The sequence below is a fragment of the Camponotus floridanus genome, unplaced genomic scaffold (assembly GCF_003227725.1).
Source record: "Camponotus floridanus strain SB8 unplaced genomic scaffold, Cflo_v7.5 scaffold16, whole genome shotgun sequence".
Taxonomy (NCBI): Eukaryota; Metazoa; Arthropoda; class Insecta; order Hymenoptera; family Formicidae; genus Camponotus; species Camponotus floridanus.
Genome location: NW_020229281.1, coordinates 3,413,790 through 3,438,930, shown reverse-complemented (window position 1 = coordinate 3,438,930; position 25,141 = coordinate 3,413,790). Strand labels below are relative to the sequence as shown.

The 25,141-nt window shown below is 34.3% G+C and overlaps 1 protein-coding gene and 1 long non-coding RNA gene across 4 annotated transcripts in view; one reads left to right on the top strand and one right to left on the bottom strand.

The window, feature by feature from the left end:
• LOC105255932 (brain tumor protein) overlaps positions 1 to 25,141 on the top strand; it is an 85,950-nt gene that overhangs the window by 5,024 nt on the left and 55,785 nt on the right. For 2 of the 3 annotated variants that reach the window (XM_025407049.1, XM_025407050.1), the window contains exons 1-2: positions 19,701 to 19,981; positions 20,660 to 20,745. The gene's annotated coding sequence lies outside the window, so the exon portion shown is untranslated. Of the gene's footprint in view, positions 1 to 19,700; positions 19,982 to 20,659; positions 20,746 to 25,141 lie in introns of those variants that run through there. The other variant, XM_025407051.1, reaches the window with a different exon arrangement.
• LOC105255933 lies at positions 365 to 19,575 on the bottom strand. The gene is made up of 5 exons (XR_889565.3): positions 19,504 to 19,575; positions 18,197 to 18,293; positions 17,833 to 17,927; positions 4,369 to 4,616; positions 365 to 705 (listed from the first exon to the last, which is right to left on the bottom strand). It is a non-coding gene; the product is annotated as an uncharacterized LOC105255933 (long non-coding RNA).

The window sequence follows — 25,141 nt, the reverse complement described above, 5'->3', positions numbered from 1 at the left end:
CATTCTATCTCGATGATAGAACACATGGAAAACGTGTTAAAATTATGCTAACTCGTAGAAAATCATCGACAAAATGTTTTCTTATTATTAAATAATTATTCGAAGAAATGTTGTTATTTAAAGAACACATGGATTGCAATCAAAATTATCAATTTACTATACGTATTACAAATAAATTTCTAATTTTATAAATATATATTCATTGCGTTTTCTTTTGGTCATTCGGTATTTTTACAAATAATAAGTAGGATTTAATTATAATAGAAAACACAAATCTTATTTATCCAACTTAGATTTTTTTCAAACACGATGATTTAAATCTTCCAGACATTTATATTAAATTAATATTTCTACATTTTTTTGAATTAAATGATTCGATTCGCATGACACAAAGTTCACTTACAATTGACTACGGATCTCTGGAATTGCGATAGTTGGTCACGGTGAAGCGGCACGAAACGCGAGGCGCAAAAGCATGAAGAAACTTGAATTAATAAAGCAAAGCTTAAACATGAGAGAAAGAGAGAAGCAGAGAACCAGTGGCCGCTCATGTATTTATAGATCGTCTTGCAAGTAAGCCACTTTGGTTGCGTTCAATTACGCTTCTTCCGTGTCGTACCGATATGCCCATTTTGGCCCAATCTCCGTTCTCCATTAACTCGATCGTTCGACGGCTCAATTTAAATCGATAGTGCGGTTATCGACCTGAGGAAAAAGGATATAAGACATTGCGCGAATACGCAAATAATTATTGCGTTTTTTTTTCTGTGAAACGAATCGTATTTGCAAGAGCTTCGTCGAAAATAAACGACAAAATTATAAAAAGAATTTCTCTATAGTAATCTTGAAGATGCGCTATTTTATGTTTTAATCAAATTAATTTTTTTCTAGAGATATCTCGTTTATATCTTATTAGAAAAAGATAATGGTTTATAAAAAAGGTTTAAGCAATATTCGAAAAATACAAATTTAAATTATAAATAATGTCATAAACAATATACTCTATATTATTTCATTAGCATAATTATTCAAATTATATATTATTTGTATATTATTTCTATTGACCGAAAAATAAAACTCGAATACTTATGAATACTTATGAAGTAATGATGATTGATTCCGTGAACTTGTCATAAAAGATTCTCGTTTAATCGAATCGTTTGCGACTTTTTCGATCCACCTTATAGTTGAAATACGACGAACTTAATACACTCGATTACAACCGTTGGTGTGGTAGACTACCGTTGGTGGAGCGGTAGACTACTTGTATACGAGTAGCCGAAGTTTAAACCATTCGCTCTCTTTAGAACCTCAAGTATCCAACCGAGTGTTCAGCCAAGTGCCTCGAGTGAGTGTATACTCGAAAGCGGCCAGAAACGCAGGAAGGAAAAACTTGCTTTTATATGCCCTGGGTTCACGTTGTTGTAATTTAAAGTTCGCTTCCGCGTAAATTCTTTTTTTCAGCGAGTTTCAACTTAAAGAAAGAATCTGTTAGCGCGCCATAAGATACCCAACAATGGATAAATGGAGAGCAATTCATTTCATCCAGTTCGTCATTTTCTTTCCGTTGCTCGTTTCTTGCGAAAGATCAGCGAGAGCGAAAACTCGGAGAAGCATGAGAGAAAGCTCGGAGGTTAAATCTACGCAAAGGAGCTTTCTAACCGAGTGCATGATTAATGCTTGGCAAACTTAACTAACCGCCTCGCCATCGTTGATGTGTATACATTACGCAGCGTCAATGTAACAGTAGAAACTCGCCAATCGTAATGTCGAGAACAGCACTATTGAGATGAAATTATTGAATTTGTCATTATATTTTACGAGCGAAATATATGAAAGAATTAATAATAATTTTTGAGCATGTTTGCCTCATATACGCAAAGATTAAATTATAAAAATTCATTAAGATAAATTATAATTTATGAATCCATTCAGCTTTTTTCTGAATAAGATACTTCTAAATTTTAATTATAATTTCAATAAAATCAATTTTTTAGCAGCTTTAATTATGTCTAAGTTTTTATTAAATTACAATTTTTTTTAATTGAACAGAACCATAATATATTTTTGAACAAATTAAAACAATAATTAAATTAGCAGTTTTCGAGAAAAATATATAAAAGTATTTAAAAATATCATTTTAAGAAAACGTTCCAAAGATTTTTATGTGACTTTTTATATGTTTAACATATGTTTAGGCATTCAAACATGTATATATAATATATCTAAAAATTATTTTATATAGCTTAAAATTATTTATTTCTTTTTTAAAACATAAGAAAATAATTTTAATTGCAAATACACCAATCTCCTAATTAAGTAATTTAAGTCAACGTACAAAGACTTGTCTTATTATTATTGAATGGCTAAAAAATATACTTTTTATTATGATTTTAATATTCAAGAGAATATTTAATTTGTATAATATTAATATTTATTTTTCTTAAATATATATAAATATTTAATCTTTATTTTTAGATTCTTTCGTAAATATATATTCAGAAAGTATAAATTTTATGATTAATTTATTATTAAACTAAAACTAATTATATTTTACGAGTTGAGAATTAAATATATTGCGGTGCGGTAGCCACACAATTTTATATATTTAAAGAGATGTCTAAAAATGTAGTAACTATATATTCCTGTCTATTTAAGAAGGTGTTCAAAAAGTTCCCCTAATTTCGTGACCATCTAAAATCGAATTACTCTCTCATAGGGGTTTCATCAAAATCTCGGACTGACATGGTGGAGGTTTCTGGCGCGACAATAAAACAGCGGTCCACTTGCGAGGTGGATAACATGATACAGTGACCATGATAAATTTGCGATTTAATGATAACGGAAATGACTACTTACGTCACGATAGAAGCCAATTAACTTTGCGGAGCACCGACCGAACAAACTGTCGTCGTCCTGTAAAGGACAGCGACATTTAACGCGAAGCTTTGATTAATTAATTCCATAAAGGTCGCACCCGAGATTTCCTTCATTTTGCCACGAAAGGTGTAACGATGTCCTTAAATCCTATCTATCTAAAATTTCGCGAGCTAAAATTTTGATATTTCTGTTCGGATGACACAATTAATTATCGTAAAGAGGAAAAAAAAGGTTTCAATAACAATTTATATTACTGTACTAAATATCTATTATATGAATTGATATAAAGTGAAGTAAAGAATTAAAACATTGAAATTTCATGTTTTTCATCTAAGAAAAACTTGCATCGCTCACGGCTAAAGTTTCTAAAAATGGTAAGTTTCCAAGGATGAAACTCAGCGAGGCGCAGTATTCTTGCACTCCACTGTGATTACTCTCGCGAACTATGGCATTTAATCTTCGCGGGTAATCGAAGAAGCTTGTAAAAGCAAATCGTATTCGAGACCTTACTTATTGGGTACATTGCCTGACGATTGATGGCTGCGCGTAAACGAACTGCGAAGGGAAAGAAAATAGCAAATAGACTGACTCTCTCTCTAGATGCGCAAATTTTTACCCTTGGGAATTCATACTTCTTAACATTATCGTTAAGTGTACACTATGATCTAATACACACTAACATTCAACTATTTTCAATCTAAGTTAGATAGTCACTTTTTTAGATCACTTTTTATTTTTCCCTCTTTATATCAAGCAAAAAACAAATACATATATCAGCTTTATTTATCTCTTTATATCAGTTTTAGAAATATTTTAAAGCAGAAAATGTGCGAAACAAATTTGGTCTGTTCAAAAGATTTCGGTAGAAAATATATGAGATATCGTAGTTTTAACAAAATAAAAGAGCAGTACACATCAATATGGAGCTCTTTCAGAAACCTATATGTTATTGTGAAATGAGAAACACAATTAAAGAAAAGCAACTGCGAAACGGAAAGCAAACTTGTGAGAATGAAAGACATGGGAACTCGCGGCGAGGTCAAAGGGAGAAAATAGCAAGACGATTTTTCAAAGAGCCTTCCACGAGAAAGCTACGAGAAAAGCTTCTCTCAGGCCACGTGGAACATAGAACCTTCTTTTGTTGAGAACGTTGTTTCGTATAAACGTTAATGATGTTTATCGAATCTGTCCGCGCGAAAACTATTATTTATGATACAGATAAACGCGATAACCCGACAAAATCATTTATATAAAAATCCCCATCGCAGCAACAATTTATAAATCTTACTCCATTTATACCCATTACGTTGGAGTATCTCTGAGATTAGAAGAATGCGGATGATTGATAGAATGATTGTTTCGTTTAAAAAAGATGATTGTTATTACGTAACAATATCCGCTAAAATTAATTATGTACAGGCATCTATAGACCTTTTGTCTAAATGTAATGATTCAATTTACTCACCAGTCTATTTGCATCGAACTCACCGTGCGAGTACAAAACCGCTGTTGTCGCGTCGCGATGCGCAGTATCCCGGATGTATTTGCGATGTGTATTTGTGAGAAAGCTGCGGACAAAATTGCATTATGTTGTCCGGGAAACCGTATCCAACTTTCGGTCCCTCGAGGGCGAAAGAGAATCGCTCCGCAGAAAGACAGTGACGTTACCAATTTAATATCCAATTACATGCGCCGCGTCTACGTCGCATTATCGACCAATTATTTCCATTGTAACACTGAAATCAAAATCAAGCAAAGAATAAAACATTACGCGATTAAAAATGCAAATAATTTAATAAATTTTCCACGTTAATGCTCTCAATTATATTAGATAAAATCTCTCGCTTTTCATTCAAAAAACAGGAAATATAGTGTATCATATAAATAAACATAAATGTATTAAATCTGTTAAAATATGTATAAGTTAATTTAACATGAAAATAAAATTATTTATATATACGCTATATAGTTTTTGTTTGCCGTACCTCGAAGCTCGCTGCACTCAATCATATAATACATTAAATATAAATATAAAACTTTTATATATGTTATACAGTATGCATTATAATTTATTATTGTTGAACATAAGGAAAATAAAATATCAGATATTGTTATTGCATAAAGATAAGTGAAATAATAAACATATCGTGATATACGAGCATAATGTTGTATATACAGAATCTGGCATAATATAATAATCGAGTAAGAGAGAAGATTGATTTGTGAAAAATTATTTATCTTTAGCATCTCTATTGTGTCAACAAACATATTTCGAGACTAACGCGGATGCTGTTTTCTTATTTTATTAACGTGCTACAGCTTATGTATAGCCATACCGTGCAAATATTGCACCAACAAGGTGCATACTGTAAACACTATGTACACAATGTATGCGTTTCGCATCCATCCAGATACAAATACCAGTGCCAGTGATAAATAAGCGATAATAAATACGCAATTGCTCGGATTATGTGCGAATTTACACAATTTATTCTTGATGATTGTCCTAAATGAAAGAGCTCACTTTCAAAATGGGCTTCAATCCGATTTTTTCGATCAGGTTTACTTAATCAGTTAGAGAAAACATATTTATTTTAATTGTCGTTGAATGTGGAATATTTGACATTCTTTATTTTTGATATTAATATGATGACGTACAAGTTTTCTTTTAATTTATTAACATTTTGTGAATTTTGCGTCGTAAAATGTGTCACGAGTTATCGGTCGGGAAATGTGTCACTCGCACTTCGTTTTTTCTCGCTATTCGCGGTTACACGCAAATGTCGGATATCTTATCTGGAATGATGTGTAAATTCGCCTCAGCGCAAGACTGAGACGCAGAGTGCGAGCGCGTGAATCTCGTTCGCGTCGTAAACACATCATCGGTAAAGCACAGGTGGGCGATGCACGTGTGTCTCTGAAGATGATGTCATTACTAGTGCTTATTCTTTCCATGTTAAACTTTTTTGCAACAATAGCAACGTGCACGTCGAACAGACTCGTGAGTCGGCGTCAATTCGCGAGTGATCATTTATCATCGACTCGAAAATTGCGTTCACTGTTCATCTCGCCTGAAGTGCATCGTGCATTTTCAATTCACACTCGGAGCTAATTAAAGGAAATTATTTACGATAATAGCCTCTTCATTCTTGCATAAGTTTACCACGAGTTCCGGAGATCATAATTTAATCATATTGAAAGACTTAACTTCTGATTTACATTGGACATTCTCTCGAAACGAATTTTTATATGAGAAATTTAATTTTTTATAATAAACTTGCTATATCGCAGTTAATTTAATGCACGATGACAAATGCCAAGGGAAAAGCGCATTCCGAATTAATCATTAAAGTCAATACGATGCAGAAGCTGTTTCGAAAATAAAACTCTAGAGTAAAAGTTTCAAAATAGACATATTTAGAACATCGTATGTATTGTGTATTTTGCATCGTTATCCACATGATGGATCGACGCATCGTTCGTTTTACATATCGCAAGTTAGAAAGCGAAGGTTGCAAATCCGTAGAAAAAAAACGAGCTGAAAAACGTACTGGGAACAATATACGGACGATATCGAATACGTGAACGGAATTACGATTTATACTACTTCGCTACAGAAATAGGCCCGACAAATCTCGTGTATGTTCTTCGAGGTCGTACATCATCGACGCCGTCAAAAATTCACTACGATTTACGAACGTGACGAATCCGCCAGACGGACACATCCAAGCATACGTATAGACGGGAACGTATAAATTTTTTTCTTTTTTCACTTTTTTTCGTTCGCTCCATAAGTACAAAAGCGCGCGCAGCCGGTTGATCCATTCTGCGGCTACACCCATCGCGTCCATGACACGAAATTCATCGCCGAGCACTCCGGACGCACATCCGAAGTGACGTGATAGCAGCCCAGTGGAATGCCGTGGTCCATCCGAAACCTATTGGGATTCCGATCTAAACCGATCAACCACACGTTTCCGGGAAGGGGAATGTTCCGTTTCATGTTCCTCGAGAGTGATCGATCCAACAAGGTCGGACCATCGCGTACGAGCATCGATCAATTCAATTGTCCAACCGTCTAATCGCGATAATAATAAAGCATTTATGCGCGTCGAAAATATATACGAGGATATAAATAAAATATGAAATATCTCACGGAGAATGTGTTTGATGAGCGTTCATAGAATGGTCAATATACTTCTGACATTGCGCTCGCGCGCACGTATCGACGCCGGCGTGTCGCGTCGCGTCGCGTCGCCTCGCGGCCAGGGTCAACCACTTGTAGAATCCTGGCAAGCGTCTATGTGGCTCGTAACACTCGACCGGATACCGTGCCAAAATTTCACGCGATTACGGCCTTTGTCCCACCGTCAATGACCCCTTAAAGCTCACGCTCGTTATGCTTGGTATTACATCGGCGATCTTATCCGGTAGGCGTCACAGATCTGTCATTAAATCGGACTGTGTTTAAGCCCGCTTGTTGCATAAGTATACACCAAGTAATGAAGCTTATTTTTATCTCGTTGTATCATTAAAAACTCGATATAATAATCATTTTATAAGTGGATTTCAGGAAAAATTTATCCACTTCACCTGTTGTTCATTTCTGCACATTGTCTAATTAAAGAAACAAATCTTACCAAAGATTTTTGCGAATTTTAGCATTATTTATGAACATGTTATTCGCAAGATTTGCCGGATAAATGGCGGATAAATCGTCACTGAATCGCCTCGGTAGGTTACTCTAGTCACGGAAATAGATATGCTTTGGATTCGCGTACCTTTCAAAACACGCACGTTTCGCCGCGCGTAGATAGGTGTTACGTGCGTGGCGTGTGGCGACTATAACACGTGTGTATGTATCACGCGCGGTGATGTACACGCAAGCCTAAACAACGTGAGCGCCGCATTGCGGAAATTCCAGGACCGCATATATTACTGACTTTAATTCATTCTCTTTATACATACTCGACCATGCATGCATTTACGCACTTGCAAAGTCTCCCGTGAACTCCATCTCATGGCCTTTCAACCGCGGATTCTTTGTTGAAATTATAATCAACAGATATGTTAGTAACGAAAATTTTGCGTAAAATTTCTCTAAACGTTAGAAGAATATGGGAGTTAAAGAATTTTAAAGTATTATGCATAACATGATATTTAATATTTATAATAATAAATATTTTTTTTTAATTTAAATACATTTTAAATATGTTTTAAAGAATATTTTAAATAGCCTAACTTTATTCTGTAAAATGTACGATAAAAAATTAATTTCTTTCGGTCACGAATAGCAATGCGTATGTCAATCTCGCTATGTAAAAAGTAAATTAAGTATAATTACATCGACGATTAGCGATATTCTTCAAATATTGAATTTTCGCACTTTCATCACGCTGCAATTAATCCTATCTCCTATAGATTACGATAGCGTAATTGAACGATGCGTGAAGATCTTGTTCGCGAGCAATGAACCGCACCCGTATAATTAACTACGTGCAAGTCATGTGGATAGGCCGTTTTATAATCGCGGATATAATAAGGTTCAATTTCGAGATCCGTTGAAGAATTTTTACGCGTAGATGAACGACAGACATCTATCTTCTATCTTGGATAAGATAATCCGAAACGATAAAAAATTGTCTTCGAAAGAAGAAAAAATCTTGCTCGCGAAATCTCTTTATTCCTCGAAAAACAAAGTTTCCAATTCCTGTTTCCGATTCCGTCAAATGATTAAATCTCTCAATTCTTTGGCGAGATTTAATAATCTGAATGTATAAGTAGCGATTAAATTAACATTGCCTTTAGTCTCGTTACAAATTCGTAGAATCTATCAGATATGAAAATTCATTATTCATATTTACAATATTAATAAATATAATAGAAGATGTAATGGCTCGTTTTCAATTTTAATTACTGGATTACTGGACTAATTCTCATTAGCAATGCACGACATTCTCTATCTGGAGTAGTATAGATTTGGAATCGGATCGATTCGGATTAATTGAACCGACCTATAATTATATTTACATGTGTAATTTGTGTATTACCTAAACTTAATTACACATAAAATTTATGAATTGAATAGATATTAACAAAATTGTAATAATAATTATTATTTATACATACTTTATATATTATCTTGGAAATTATGATTTAAATATAATATATATCTTATTTATTACATTAACTAAGAAATATATTAATATTAATAATATATAAGAATTAATTACTATATCTCCTTTCTTTTTTATAATAATTACAATTTACATTAAATTATATGTATAAATAATGATTTTTAAGAGAGATAGCAGAGAAGACATTTAATTAGAAAACTTGAAAAAATTATATCTCATACTCATAATTGTATCGATAACAAAAATCGATAGCATATTGCGATACAATGCTGCGCTCATATTTTACGAGAAAATTTGATATTCAAAACTTACAGCCTGATTTCGTCGAAAAAAGCGCAATGAAATAAAAAACAAATTTGTGTGCGTAGACGCATCATTGAATACGGCTTATAGCTGATATCCTATCGCTGATAAATCTTATCAAATTTGTGAAAAAGAGTTCGCTGATGCAATCTATTATGAATATGATATAGAAAGTACTCCCCCACATATGCTGAATAAGCCTATAGTAATCTATTACCAAGAACGCCCCAAATTTCAAGCTTTTGATACATAAAAATTTTCCTGAAAATTTTTATGAAAATATATTGATATTTAAAACTAGTTTTTTTCTTGTATATTATTTAATAAAAAAAATTTATATAAATATAAATATAAACAAGAGTACAAATTATATGTATAAACATTGATAAAAAGATATCGTTTTAAAACTTAAAATATTGTTAAATAAATAATTCCATCGTACTTTTTATCTCCTCTTTATCATATTTATCGAAATATTCTGAGAAGAAAATCTACTGCTAAAAACCTAATTTCCGGAACGACATATTTATCGTCTATTCTAAATGATTCTATGAAAAACTATTTCAAAATTCTTTGAAAAACTATTTCAAAACCGCTTGCAGATATTTAAGATTATCTGAAATTAGGAATTAAGCGATAAAATATACGATGTTGGATCTGATATCAAGAATTCTGGCGCACAAACGTCTTTAGATAACATCATATTTACGTACTTTCGTCTGTACGTATTCCCATTTAGGATTACAGCCAAGCCATCGCATCGAAAGAAATCCATACTACAATCTTCCTATCTTAAGCTGCAATTTAAATACGCGTTCTCAGTTACTATGTAGCTTCCGTGAAAATTCCATACAAAAATTCTAGATTCTACGAAGAGCGCAAGAGCGAAACGGAATATATTATACGCATGTACCGTCTACATATCGAACCATGTTTGGAGCTTATCAACATATTTGAAAAACCATTTCCAGAGATAACTAAATTTTTTCGAGAAAAACTTTAAAATATCACAATTGTAAGATGTTCATATCAATGTGCATACAATCCAGATATAACAATCAAAAAGTATACAGCTCCGTCTTTTTTTGATCTAAATTCTCTCCGATTATCATTCTCGTTGCGTTCGTGGAATTTCGATAGTCGGTGGAAAACTAACACGAAGAGATATCTAGCTGATAATTGTCTCTTCTGGAAAGAGAGGCGTGCTGCTGTTGCTGCGTCTTTGCATTCTTCGCTGTTTCATCGCCACGGAACCGCCACGTCCGGAGAAAAGAGAGGACGACGAAGGAGGTGGCAGGTAAACCAGTTTCTCCGAGCCCCGGCGGGACCCTCGGCTCGGGTCGAGGTCCCTCGAGGTGCCCTTCGTTCAACAATTCCCAGGCCGAGATTCAGTCCGGTGTACCTTGCCCTGCACCGCGTCTAACGGTCTGTCTATTGTCCGCTTCGGGGCTTGGGGCCTGAAGGCCCCGAATCGCGATCTGAGCGCCCCAAGAGCACCCTCTTTCTTCCCTCTTCTTCTCCTCGCTCACTCGCACCATTCACGATACGAGATGTAAAAATCACTTTGAGTAATGCCGTAACGAGATGAAACAGATATATTTTATAATTTAGAACGGCGAGAAAAAAATAATTATATCTTTTTCTTTTTAATATCTTTAATCTTAATTTTTATTTCGAAATATTCTTACTTGCAGATTATTACTATGAAATATAAATTGAAGAGAATTATACAAGATTATCGAAATTAATATATTAAGCATTTAAATATTTTTAAGACGTATTGGTGAAAGACAGTAAAATAAAAGTGTGGAATTTTTTTTTCGACGTTTTCGTCTTTGAAAAATGACGTTTCGCTACAAGTCATTTTTCATCATCATAGACGACAAAATTCATAAGATTACTATTTTTTATGATCGCAAAGAGAGGGGAACATGATCTCACGATCGTGACTGAGTGACTACGAGTTCCCTCGTTCAATCGTGGAAAGTCGTGATTACGGAAAACCTAAGTAATAGCTTCCTTTGTTGAGATCGGTCTGTCTCTGAGGCAGACTCGTGATTTCACTTTTTCAGAGGGGATCGAAGGTCCCTGGTTACAAAAATAGGCTGTCTACGAACATGTGTTCCCCTCCGGACAAATTTACGAGCAAGTTGCACGTCGATTGTGACAGTCCGATAGCATGCGGTGAAGAATCTAAAATTATTAACGCACATCGATACGTGCGATCGGTTAGGAACCGCGATTATAAAATATTACCGACGAGTAACGCCGAGGGGGTAGATTTTCTGAGACTGGGGAAGTTCCTTCGTCGAATCGCAGCTATCAAAAGATGCATTCGTCCGAGGCAGTCTGGAACGGAATGCAGTCGACGGAATGCAACGTTGCACGGCCGCTACGGGCAGCGAGACGTATCGCCAGGGATATAATGGTTGTGCCCCGACCAGGAAAGAAAACGGATGGAAACGATGAGAGAAGGCGAAACGAGAAGCTGGGGAGGTACAGCGAGAGGTGCAGCGTGAGATGAAAGGGAAATGAAGGGTATAAAATGGCTGATATAAGGAATTCCGCGAGAATTCTACGTGAAGTCGAGAATTGTAACGAGTGAAAATAAAGAGAAAATTTTATGAATGGAATTGTAGACTGACAAAAGAAATTCAAAAAAGAGTACAGTAGATATACACGTGAAAAAGATAGAACTTGAAAAAAAAAAATAAATTAAAAGTCCAAAGAAGAAGTTTAAAAATACACTGGGCAATTCATAGCAAAACGAAGTGCTTATCCAATTTAAAACTTATCGAGCGATCGCGAGATAAGATGAAATAAAGTATACAAGAAAAGGTAGAAACTCGACACGAACGACGACATGGACAAGATGTAGCAGACTCGTAATTAAAAGCGGAAGAAGCAACCTTGTAGAAAGAGTCGCGGCTACAGGAAGGAGAGAAGAAAAGCAAAAAGGGCAAAATGGAGAGGACGAGAAGGACATTGAAAGAGAAAAGGAAAGGCGACCGCATGATCCGAAAGGGACGCAGACCGGGACGGCCCAACCGCCTCCTCCGTTCCAGCGGAAAGGACGAAAAGGATAAGTGGAAGCGCAAACGCTCAGTGTGGGATAAGAGGAGGTCGACGTATGGCAATGGAAGGTGAAGGAGGGAAAGGCGGGGAAGGAAGAGGAAGAAAAAAGGACGGCTCGTTGGCTCTCCCGCGTCTCTGCGTGACTTCCACGAAGAGGGACCATGCGGTCTTACAGTCTTCGTCTTCACAAGATCCTCCGCTCCGCTCCGCTTGGCATGGCCCTGACGAGGGAGAGGATAGATAGAGAGAAAGAAAAAGAAAGAGAGAGAACAAGAGAGGAAGAAGGAGCGAGAGAGAGAGAGAGAGGATTGGCACAAGCATTACGATCTAACTTCGTATTATTATACGCCTTATACGGCAGTGCGTCATATATCACAACGCGAGTCGCTCAATCTTGCCGGGAGTCCAAACTCGGATCCCAGCCAGGATTCGTCTTCCAGTACACGTGTCCTTGGCTAAATTCAATCGAAAACACGGATTCGAGGCCATTCACATTTCGGAAGAATAAAGATAGTACTTTTGTATCAGCCCAGTACTAACCATTTGTTTTATTAACTCCGAAAATTATTGAATTCAATTGAATTGCAATTTTATATATAAATATATAATATATTATCATATATTTTATATATATATATATGTAATGTATCGCTTTATTTACGCTTTATTTATTTTATTTTATGTGTAAAAATATAAGTAAATATAAAATATAAGTTGTTTTCATATGCGCGATTACTAATACAATTTTTCATCATAAATTGAATTAATTTTTTTTCATATAATTGTTAAGATAAACGATTAATTATTGTTTCGTTATTTTTCTGCGGAAAAAATTGAAAAGATATACAATTTTTCACACGATAAAATCTGTTCACTTTAAAAACAATTACTAAAACTCATTTTTGAATATTTCATATCCACTGTAATATTTATTGTACAGATTAATATTTATTATCATTCATTATTCAAGCTGTTTCAAGACTATTAGCGTAACTCTTTAATTGCAACGAATTTAATTTATAATATCATTATATAAAGTGCAATGAAAGATAATTTGCAGCAATATTCATAGTATGTAACTATAAAGTTATTGTTTCAGTAAAAACACAACCGCTTTGTTATAAATTTTCATGAAAACGACGATTAATATTTTGATCCTGATACCGAACCAATTCATAAATGCTTTTTTTTGCTTATTCATAAAGCCTTATTTTCACTGTTTGTTTTTTTTCGTATATTATTTCAATATTTTCTCGTTTTTTCGACGATGGAAACGTAACTCGCATTCGCGTTTACGAAACGAAGAATGAGCCGCGATCTTAACGTTCAAACGCAAACGTAGCTGCATAGAAGGCCGTCTTCGCCGAGGTCAAAACCAGTTTGGTCATCTTCCGAAAGAAAAGCAGCAACGTCAGACAAGGCTTTTCCATAACCAGTTTTACTTGGCCTAGATATCCATGCCAATATAAATATGTCGTTCTCCGATCTAGACGCGCGGCCTTTTAAGGAGAATTCATCCTCACGACATACAAATTACCTTATTGCACGAATAAATTTTCCACTTAGACATCGACGCAAATATCTTAGTTATTACTTAACTATAACGTTGTATGCTGAGGCTCGAACACAAATGGATCGCAAAATTTTAAAACATTCGAGAATTTCAAATTTGAATATTTTATAACACAACGAACAGTCGAACTATTTAATTGTAATGTTCGAAGATTCTCGATTGTTGATAATTTTCAAATACCAAGAAAATATGAAGTGAAAATATATATAAGATTTATTTGTTACAAGTAAAATAAACATATATTTTTTTTCTCAGGTCATCCAACTTTGCACGATTTTGTCTAAAATTTAAATTTAAAATATATTTTCAGAATCGAAATATGTAAACAATTTCAGATTTGAACTTTCAAATTAGAATCATCAAAAAATATCGAGCAATATATTGTCAATTTATTTTATTTTGCCACTTTACCGAAACAAACAAATAAATTTTATTTTTTTCAAATCTCAAACATTTAATCACGAAATTCGAACTATTGCAATTATTTAATCGCTGAAAATCCCTGCACTTTAATAAATAAAAATGAATAATAATTACTTTGTAGATATTACTTTGTATATAAAGTTACATTTCTTTCATTTCTCATCATTTATGTCATGCGGATATATTACATCTATAGGATATATTATATTAGCGTTTAATTTTATCTACCTACTTATCTACCTACACTTTCGCCCTCGCAATTTGTCAAGCTGCCACTGAAAAACAAATATCTCGTTAATTTTCGCGGATCAAAGAAAAACAGCGCGAACAATTTATTAATATCCACTCTATTATGTATAAATGTTCCGGATGAAAAATTGCGCCGACTTCATTGCGATTCTCTCCTCATCTCGCACCTTTCATCAGTGTCTCAAAGGGTTGAAAACGGGCGAGGTGTCGCGGCGTGACCTCGTTGGCGCAACCACCGGTTGCTTGTCGGAAATCACTTGCGAGATAGAACAGAGATAATTCTCTCTCTCGTGCCTTAGAGGAAGAATTCTCAGCGACTAACCGGAATATCCGAACGATTCGTTACGCGATAATAATATTCGTCGGCACGCTCGCGATTGCTTTCACGATCGGATCGGTCGATCAAAGCTACGTTTCGCTCGTTTCACCCGCACAGAGATTTCCGGCACTAAGAATTTTACGTACGAAACCGACATCCGGTATCTTACGTAGTCGCCGTTTCCGGCTTGAGGGGGATCGTTAAACCGGAACCGAGTCGCGTACAGAAATTGCGCGTCGACAGGATGCAACCTGATGCACAGCGTGCTAAAATATCCGCGCGCGGAAAAAGAGCCAGAGGAGGAGAGGACTTCGATCGGATACCGGTTTTACGGGAAACTATTAGCTGTGCAAATCGCACGACGACACGCGCACCATTAATTACGCGCGTATACTCAACTCCGTTATTCATTAGCGTAACAGCATCATAATGGTTCGCAGAAGCAAATCTTTTCTCCCTTCAATCAAAGTTCGAGAATAATGTCATAATTGACGCTCACACACATTCTTATTTTAAACTTTTGTATGCTATATGCTATTAAATGTTATATTATTTAAATCGATTATCTCATCGTGCAATTATCCTCCTTTTTCTTAATTAAACCACTTAATTTTGAATACGATATCAGATTATATTCAACTATATTTATCTATCAAGGATCATGATATATATTTTCTTGGAAAATTGGCAACAATTGATTCTGAATGGGAAGTATTTAAAGCAAGATTAGATTGACCGACATAATCCTCGTCTATCTCCGAAGATCAGTTCGTTTGCGCTATTTTTACGACAACGATTTGTAAATTAAATTTTAATCTTCTCGGAAACCGACAGAGCACTCGCGTTACTCACGCAATCGATCGATCAGTGTTAAAACGAATAACGTGGAAGAAGTTAAATCCGCTGTAATTAAATGAAATATAAACTTATTAAAGTAGGACGAGAGAAATCGTTATTTCCGTTAGAGGACGAACTTTTGCAATCTGTCGAACATTATATAATTCTTAGTTTAAAATTGAATATTTCGTTTCCTTTCTCTCTCATAATTACTACTTCGCTACAAAAGAAATTGCTACTTCACTATAAAAAAAAGTTTTACATATTTAAACGTAACATGGGATATTTTTGGCTTTTTTGAAAAAAAGAAATTATGAAATAAAAGCAAAATTTCACAATTAAATGAATTTTCTCAAAAAATAATTTCCGCATATTTCCGTTCCCAGTACTGACTTCTTTACCTCATCGTGCCGTACCTTTCACCGCGAGAATGCCAATTCGGATTACGATACACGGTTATATTTATGACATCACGAGGCCGAGGCGGGAATAAACGAAAGTTGCAGGATTACTCTCACTCTCGTCACCAAACGGGGACTCGTTTCTTATGTGTAACAACAGGGAGAGCGGAAGAAAATGCATTTTAAGCTTTCTTTCGTATTATTATTGCAACTCCTTTCGCAAATGCGCAATATTTGCATGTGATTATTTTTATCGGATATTGTTATGTTATTGCAACGCAAATGTGACCACGCACTCTCATATTTTTTACTATCTCGCAACCTTGCGCCAATTGTAACTTGTTATGAGGCAAAAAGCTTCTTTTTAAAGTTGCACGATATCCTTTCTTTGCAACGTCTGGATATTGTTATAATTATATATTATCATTGATCAAAAATAAATCTAATAATATAATACAAGAAAAAAACTACGAAAATTTTAATTATTTAATTATTCACATTTTCCATTGAAAAGTCCGTACTCGATTGTTTACAATTTTTTATGCACGTTAATACAATTTTATTTATCTTTATTTCTGTAAATTTATTGTGCAAATTTTTATAATATGAAAATATAACTTTTAATTTTTAATATAGTACTTAATTAAAAAGTATATTTTTTAGATAATTAAATAATAAAATAATTGATATACTTTCGCATAATCCCTACACGATTACATATTCTTGGTTCAAATATGCTTGAATGAATTTTATCTCGTTATCTAGAAGGGAATCGCTAAGCAGAGTTAATTAAGTGAAGGGTTGTTAGTAGTATTGACTCTTTGTTTTTGTCGGGATTAAACGCGAAATAAAAAGAAAAAAGAGAAACGTAAAATGCTTTAAATAAGTTTTGCAAAAAAAAGAGTACGCATCAGTGAGAGTGCGCTATAAAAAATTAACGTAAAGCTGAGCCCCTTTACTCAAAACAGGTCAGGTCATGTTAAATTCCCAACGCGACCACCAAGCTTTTACAATAAAACCATCGCACAGAACGCACTCGTGTGTAAGAGTATTCTTAGAATATATATTCTAATTTTTCTGAAAGTTTGTCAGAAAAAGAAGAATATATTTTCAATCTGCTTGTGCAACTTGAAACTTATCCCACAACTTATCCCACAACTTTAAACTATCATCTTATTGAATTTTTTATTTTATCTTCTATTTTTTAAATAGATTTTAAACAGATTAGCTTTTCATAATACAAGAAAAATTTATTATTTATTTTAAATTATATGACATCCAAAATTTTTTAATCTTGACAACAATTTTAACAACAAATTTTCAATAATTTAATAAAAATTTGAAAAATTCAAAATATAACATAATAAAAGACAAAGAACATAAGTCAGTATAGTAATATTTCACGATTGTAAACGTTCTGCACGTGTTTTGCGGGATTTATGAAATACCAGAATATATAATGCATTAGATTACTGTGTTGTATGATTCTGGTGTGCATTTCCATCGATCTACGCCGATTTGCGGCGCGTAAAAGGAATTCCAGATCCATGTACACAAGCACGTACGCGAACCGAAAGGGAGAGCAAAATATTTTTCGGCACGCAATAGATTATAATCTATTGTTAATGCACTTACTTGGTATGCCTGTAGATGCATAATATTCAAGCCGTGAAAGAAGTCCAACGATTCATTCGACCAGCGATGCGGCAGCGCAACTTCGTTGTAAATTCCTGGAAGTAAATGTCGCAACAATGAATTAAATGTCAACCGAAATAGAGTATTGACTTTCTAAAATTCTAAACATTTCTAAAATTCGCTCGCAAAATTTTTTATTTTCACCAACAAAATCACATAAATAAAAAAACGCTACACGTTTTACGCACATATATGTAATTTATATATACATAGTCGTAATATATAATAGTAATAACTATTTATTGTGCGAAAATTTTTAAAAATTATTTTTATAATACTATAATACTATTTTTTATACACTTACTTGGTATGCCTGCAGATACATAATATTCAAGCCGTGAAAGAAATCTAGAGATTTTAATTCGACCAGCGGTACGGCAGCGCAACTTCCTTGTAAATTCCTGAAAGTAAATGTCACAACAATGAATTAAATGTCAATCTAAATAGCGTATTGACTTTCATAAACATTTCTGGGTATTCGCTCGCGAAATTTTTTATTTTCCCCAACGAGCATAAATAAAAGAAATTTAAAAAAATTTTATATTTATCGCTGTTACGTTTTATGCACATATATGTATATTAATATACATAATTTATATATACATAGTAATATATAATAAATATTTATTGTGTAAAAATCTTTAAAAATTATTTTATATTGTAATTTTATCTGTACTCGAAAGTTTATTACTGAGTTAATTAAGAATTTTTTCTATTTTTCTAGAATTTAAACTTAATAAAAATAATTATCTAAATACGAGAAACAAAAACATTTTTTTTTAAGAATTTGCAATGGATTTCACTTTAATACATATTGAATCTCAATATTTCGGTCTCAATAAATTATATAACAATGTTTTTTTTATAAATTAGAAATCTGTAAAAAATAAAAATATCCTAGACGAGATTATGGTTAAACAAAATTCAATCATAAAATTATAATCATAAATTTAGCTTTTTCGATCTTATTAACACTAGCCTGATCCCTAACCTACGCAAATAATATTCTAAATATATGAAATTAATAACTATCAATTAATTTGGTTTAGTACTCACATTTAGATACAAATAAAGGATAGAAGAATGGATAGAAAAATCTTGAAGAGATCCACAAGAATGCTGTCGTTCACGAGATATTAAAAACGATTATTATCTCAGGAATTTAGGGGACTCCAGATGCGAAATAGCGGGAATCTATGTAGCCTCGAAGAAGCGGTTCGAATGAGAAAGATTTGCGCGCGCAAATCTCACGAACAAAACGATTCAAAGTACGCTCGAACGAGATGCATAATGCCCAGTCGTGAATTCGGAAATCAAGAATCGCAAACTCCGAATTTTACACAGATCACAAGCTCACATCCGGAGTATTATCTTTCGCTATTCTTCGAAGAATAGCGAATCTTCGAAGATCGAGGAATATTATTGTGCAAGGGAATATACGAAATTCACTCTTTATGGACGCGTCCATTAGCGTCGTCAGAGTTGTTACGAGTCGCAAAATTCCGTAATTTATCACTCTCCTTTCCTCGAGCTGCGAACAACATATGACGTCTGAGGTATCCAAATTAAGATAGGTTTATTGACACGAAGAATTTTCATATTTTGGCTTACCTAAACGACGAGACAAAAGGCGTTCTTCCGTTCGAATAAATCAACTGCGTCGAGACTACGAGGCCGCCTACGCAACATCGTGACGTCACGCGTCGCCGCCGGCGGCGCTCGAGCCGAGCGCCGCCGAAGTTGGCCGAGCGCGGCCGAAGCGCGGACGGAAAGACGCGCGCGAGCGGCGTCGGGTGTGTACGGAACGCGCGCCGGTAGGAGAGAGAGCACGGTCGGTTGTTCGAAAAGTCAAATTTGTCGCGTACGTGAATTTATCGCGTCCGGGAGACGCGGGTGCTCGTGTTTGCGCGGATTCGCGCACGATCGGCGACATCGCGAGACGCATCATTCGCGCGAACGTTCGACGTTTGACGGAATAGCTGGACATCCGGCACGTGCCGGCTGTCTCGAGTGAGCCGGCGAAAACCTAACCTTCACAAGAGGCGAGGTTAACGACGAACGAGAGCGGACGTCGAGCTTCGAGCACGAGGTGAGCATTCGACACGATGCGGAAAAGCTTCCGGTTCGCGGAAATGTAATCTCGAGAGAGAGAGAAATTTCGTTGTTAGGCTGTGACGACGTATCGGGCGCGTAGGGATTTTTTTACATCGCGTGTTTTTCTCGACGATGACGCGTTCAATGTCGCGTCTGTGTTATTTACATGTCACGCGCGGTTTTTCGGGATCGCGAGAGCCTTTTTTTTGTGCGCGCAGTTTATTTTGTCGAATATACAGACGGGGGAAAATATTTGGCACGGTGAAAATATTTAGACCTCGTTTTTTCCATCCGATTTTTAGATTCATATGAATCGTTTTCTCGAATCTTTGAAACCGTATATCCCTTAGGGCCATTCTGCAATGAGTCATTAGTCGTTAGTTAGTAAGCAAACTGAAAATAATCGACTGCGATTGGTCAATTTGCTTACGACTAACGACTAATGACTCATTGAAGAATGGACCTTAATCTTACAAAATTTTCCGATTGGATTTTAGTAATCTTACAAAATTTTGCGATTGGATTTTTCATGCACATGTCAATGTGTATAAAAATTATACATATATATCGATATTCGATATATATCAAAGGAATGCAATATTTACATATACTTGATATTGATTTTATATTGATTTTAAAGATTCATATTATTTATATTTTTTTCTATTTATAGGTGCATAGTGTCGCAGTTCCTGTCCGATCAAAGAGCCCGGAAATCGGTAGCAGCGGTGCTAAAGGTCGCCAGCGAGAGCCGCGCTGGTGAGTAAATCTATATGAAATTTATAGAAATCTATAGAAAAGCGAAACCTTTTCCATCGGTCGCAAATCCCATGGATAGATGGAGATATATGTTATAATGACGCGACTGAGCTGTCTCTCGATGTTCACGATTTTTTCCGTCTCTTTTCTGTCTTGGGAACGACGATTCCGAAACGACGATAAACGGCTCGTTCGGGGAAACCGGACAAAAAAATTTTAATTTCTTCAGCATGTGCGGCAGAGGTGACGGATCGTGGGCGATAAACGTCTCTCCCTCCTGTAGACGGCATCGTCGTCGTCGCTTGGCGTGCGTATGTGTAATACACTCGTGCGTACATACGTGTCACGCAAGTAGTGTGTATATGAAGAAAAAAAAATTGTCTCGGTTACGCTCGGACTCCGTCTCCGACGCGCGCTTTTACGATCTTAGCAGGAGGTTCGGCGTAAAATCGGCTGCTACCGTTCGCGAGGAGATTACGGGCCGAGATGTACGCGAGGGAAGGACGAAAAGCCCTGGGAATTATAACTAAAGATACCGGGGAAAAGGTTTCCTGTCACGCCTACGATAAATCTCCTCATATATACTGTGTCCAGTAATTACAAAGCCGTGATTCTTTGTGAAGAAAAAAGTAAACAATACCCCAAATTTTGTCGGTTGCATTAGTTTTTCGAATATTTATTTATATATTTATTAATATTATATATTTACTTATATGTTTATTTATATTTTTTTATATATTTTTATATATTCACATGTTTATTTATATTTATGTATATTTATATATTTATTTATATGTGATGTATTAAAGGTTTCGCGATAATTTTCTTCAAATCACATTTTTTTAGAATTACTGGACGAACTATTGGTCTAAAAAAAAAGTTTCAATACATTCGCGATTACTGTATCTTGTTATTTTGAAAGGTCAGTGAACTGACGAAATGAAATCAGTATGATAGATGCGTATTATCATGTAGACAGATTCTAAAGTTGGATTTGTAAGACTATTTTGATAGTCGATAGACACATATAAATTCCGATACATAAAAAAAATAGCGGATACTACTTTCAACGTGAAACTTTTTTTCTCGAAAAAGAAAAACGGCACTACATCAAAAACTTTTATTCTATGTATCTTTGACTTTTCTTTCGAGAAATTATCTTCTCAGCACAATTTTATCCTGAATTTATTCTCCATTTTTATCTTTATTTATTATTTATATATGCGTGACAAAAGGACGGTCGTTTAATTTTATCTAATTTAAGATAATTTGTGAGTCTCTCCTTTCAAAGTTTGCCTTAAACAAGTTAAAGGAGCGGAAACAGTCACAAATATTATCATTTAAATAAGTTTCTCGAAAAAAAAAAAAAAAGATAACGACGAGAATGATAAATGATGGCGGATTTACGCCCATCAGATTTTCGTCGGTCGTACATATTATTATGTAAAGGCGGCCGTTTCGTGGTTTGCGATTCGATGTAACGGATTGCGCGAGAAATCGGTGGCCCTGAGGCGTGAGACGCAACAAAGCGTCCACGTAACCTTGGTACGTTTCCGCGTCGAGAAAAATCGTCAAAGCAGCACGGCCGCTTTCGCTCTCACCGTCGCACGATACGTCTTGATTTCCCTTTTACTTCTTTTTCTTCCGTGGAATTCTTTTCGCCATAACCTTGAGGGAGGATTACTCTCGAATCGAGCACAGCTGTTTGCTTTTCTTCTTTTCTTTGTATTATGCGCAAATATTTAACAATCACAGCGCTAATGAATCGTTAAGTGAACGAATAAAACAATTGCCACAATATTTCCCTTTTACTAATAAATATTAATGTTGCTCTGTGTCTTACATAATTATTATTTGAACATATGTCTTTATTATGTATATATATTGTACATAAAAAATCTTGATTATTAGATTTATATTAAATATATTAAAGCACTTCGTGTCTTTAAAAAATTTTTTAAATTCTATTTTATGTTTTATATAGTTATATACAAAAATTTCTCTATTTTCTGAATACGTTAATTGTATAAATCAAGATATACATATTATTTATAAAAAAATATTAAGTTTTTTTATGTACACTTATTTGTATAATCAAATTACATAAATTATCTTTTGATCTTAGCACCGTTAAGTTGATGGAGAATACAAAGTGTATATCTCTTTTTATTGGCAATCATATCGAGAAACCGCATTTAATTGAGAATTTAACGAGTCAATTTTGCGATCGTATAAGATATATAAAATATGTTTCCAAAATTTTCGTCAGATAATCGTATATTATTAGCGCGATTCTGTCGTCGGCATTTCTAAATAAATACGAATTCCTTACACGAACTTTTTTAGCAGACAGTTTAATTTGAAATCTCTATTTGTCTTGGCGTTATAACCTTCGAAATTAAACGTACAAATGAATCTGAAATCAAATTTTCGTTAACCGGTTTGCCATTCAATTTATTGAAATCAATTTCCGCGTTAACCGGTTTGCCGTACGAATTATTGAAATCAATTTGTTTTATTCATTAAGCCCTCATGCACATCATCAATACATGCTTTGTTAATATTTCAAAAATTTGCTAATTATATCGTACTTGAGTAATAAATTTTCGAAAAACTAATTGAATATAAATATTTCACGAAGGATAAAATCTTTAATTTACGTGATTTTTCCGACTTAACTGCATTAAGGTCATAAATCAATATCGCAGATTTCGATATATGTCGCAATAATTTATATTATTTGTATAAGTTGTATTTAACCGTGGTATAAATAAGTTTGAAATTATATATTTAAATGATTAAAAAATACTCTGTTAAATCAATTCGAAGAAATGATAATCGATACTTTCTTTTTGTGGGTTGCATCGTCGTCTCACTTTCCGCGCAGTTGCAAATTGGAAAGCTTTCGATCGAGTTGTCAGGACGATTAAAATTTGCCGTTTACATTTAAATTTGAGAAAAGCTCGTCGAACGAAGATGGAAGACCGATGTGAAACGCCTACCGAAAACATTCATGTTTTTATCGGAATTGAAATTAAAAGCTCGGCAAAAGGTTGTAGCTCATGACCGGAATGGAATTAGACTCTGCGAAAATCGAGCATAAATTAATAACTCTTCAAAATGGCATTTTATTCGTTTATATCGTTCGTTATTATCGCGTTGATTTATTTGACAATATTTATTTTAAACTACTGCGCTACAGGATAAATCCTTTGAGAAAAATTTGCAGGTCAAACTTACATAAATATTTTTTACTGGACGATAACTTTTTTGATGTTAATATACTTGATATAAATTGATACAAAAATTTTATATAAAATATTTATACTTATAAATATACGCATACATTTATTTATTTATTTATATATTTAAGAAGTAATTTGAACATAATTATAAAAAAAAATGTATCTCTCTGAACGAAATTTATTTTAAACTACTGCACCACATGTTCGTGATAAATCTTTCGAGAAAAATTTGTAGATTATACTTTCATAAATATTTAATGAACAGTATTGTAGTGTTCTCGATATTGATTTACTTGATATAAATATTAATATTAACATAAATATTAACATTTTATAAATTATAAAAAATTAGAAATTTAAAACAATGTATACTTGATATAAATTTACTTATTTACATATTTAAAGATGTAATTCTAATATAATTATAAAAAGTGAAAGTGCTCTTGTTGAATTTCACTTGAATTAATTTATCACATTTTGGTATACATAAATTAAGATAATTAATTTAAACGACTATTTTCGGGCGATATATTGTAAAATATGTAGAATTTTCCAACCATTCAGTCGCGTAATTTTCAGCCTATTCGTCAGCGTCCTATTTCTTCGATACGTTCATTCTGCTCCATTCATTCAGGAACTTATGCGTAAATAAATCTCGTGGTTCTTCTTAACGGCAGGCGTCGGCACGATGAGACATTCGAGGGGACGAAACGCGGGTCAGATTAATCGCTCTCATTTTCTTGCTTGAGCATATTCTTGGAATTCTCGAGTCTCATTTTAATTGCGCGATTGGATCAAACAACGTGAACTCGACTCGTCGCATCGACTCTCTCCGATCTCTTTGATCATCGAGCTGTTTATAACGAGCCTAACGTGCGGGAAATTTTATGTTAAAATGAAAATGTATCGCTGTATCTGTGTGTGTGTGTGTGTTAATTATGGATGAGTAAAATTATTTATTAACAGTAATCGGCTATTTCGGGAAGAATTGTCATACTCTATATATTTCGAGAGATTAACGATTCGCTGAATGATTTTTTTATCTCTGTTCGCTGCTTCGAAAATTTCAACTCGCAATTTTACTTTCATTAATCAATGATAAGCCTGCGATCGCGCGTTATTTAGTAGCGGGGCACAGAATGTTTTGCGAT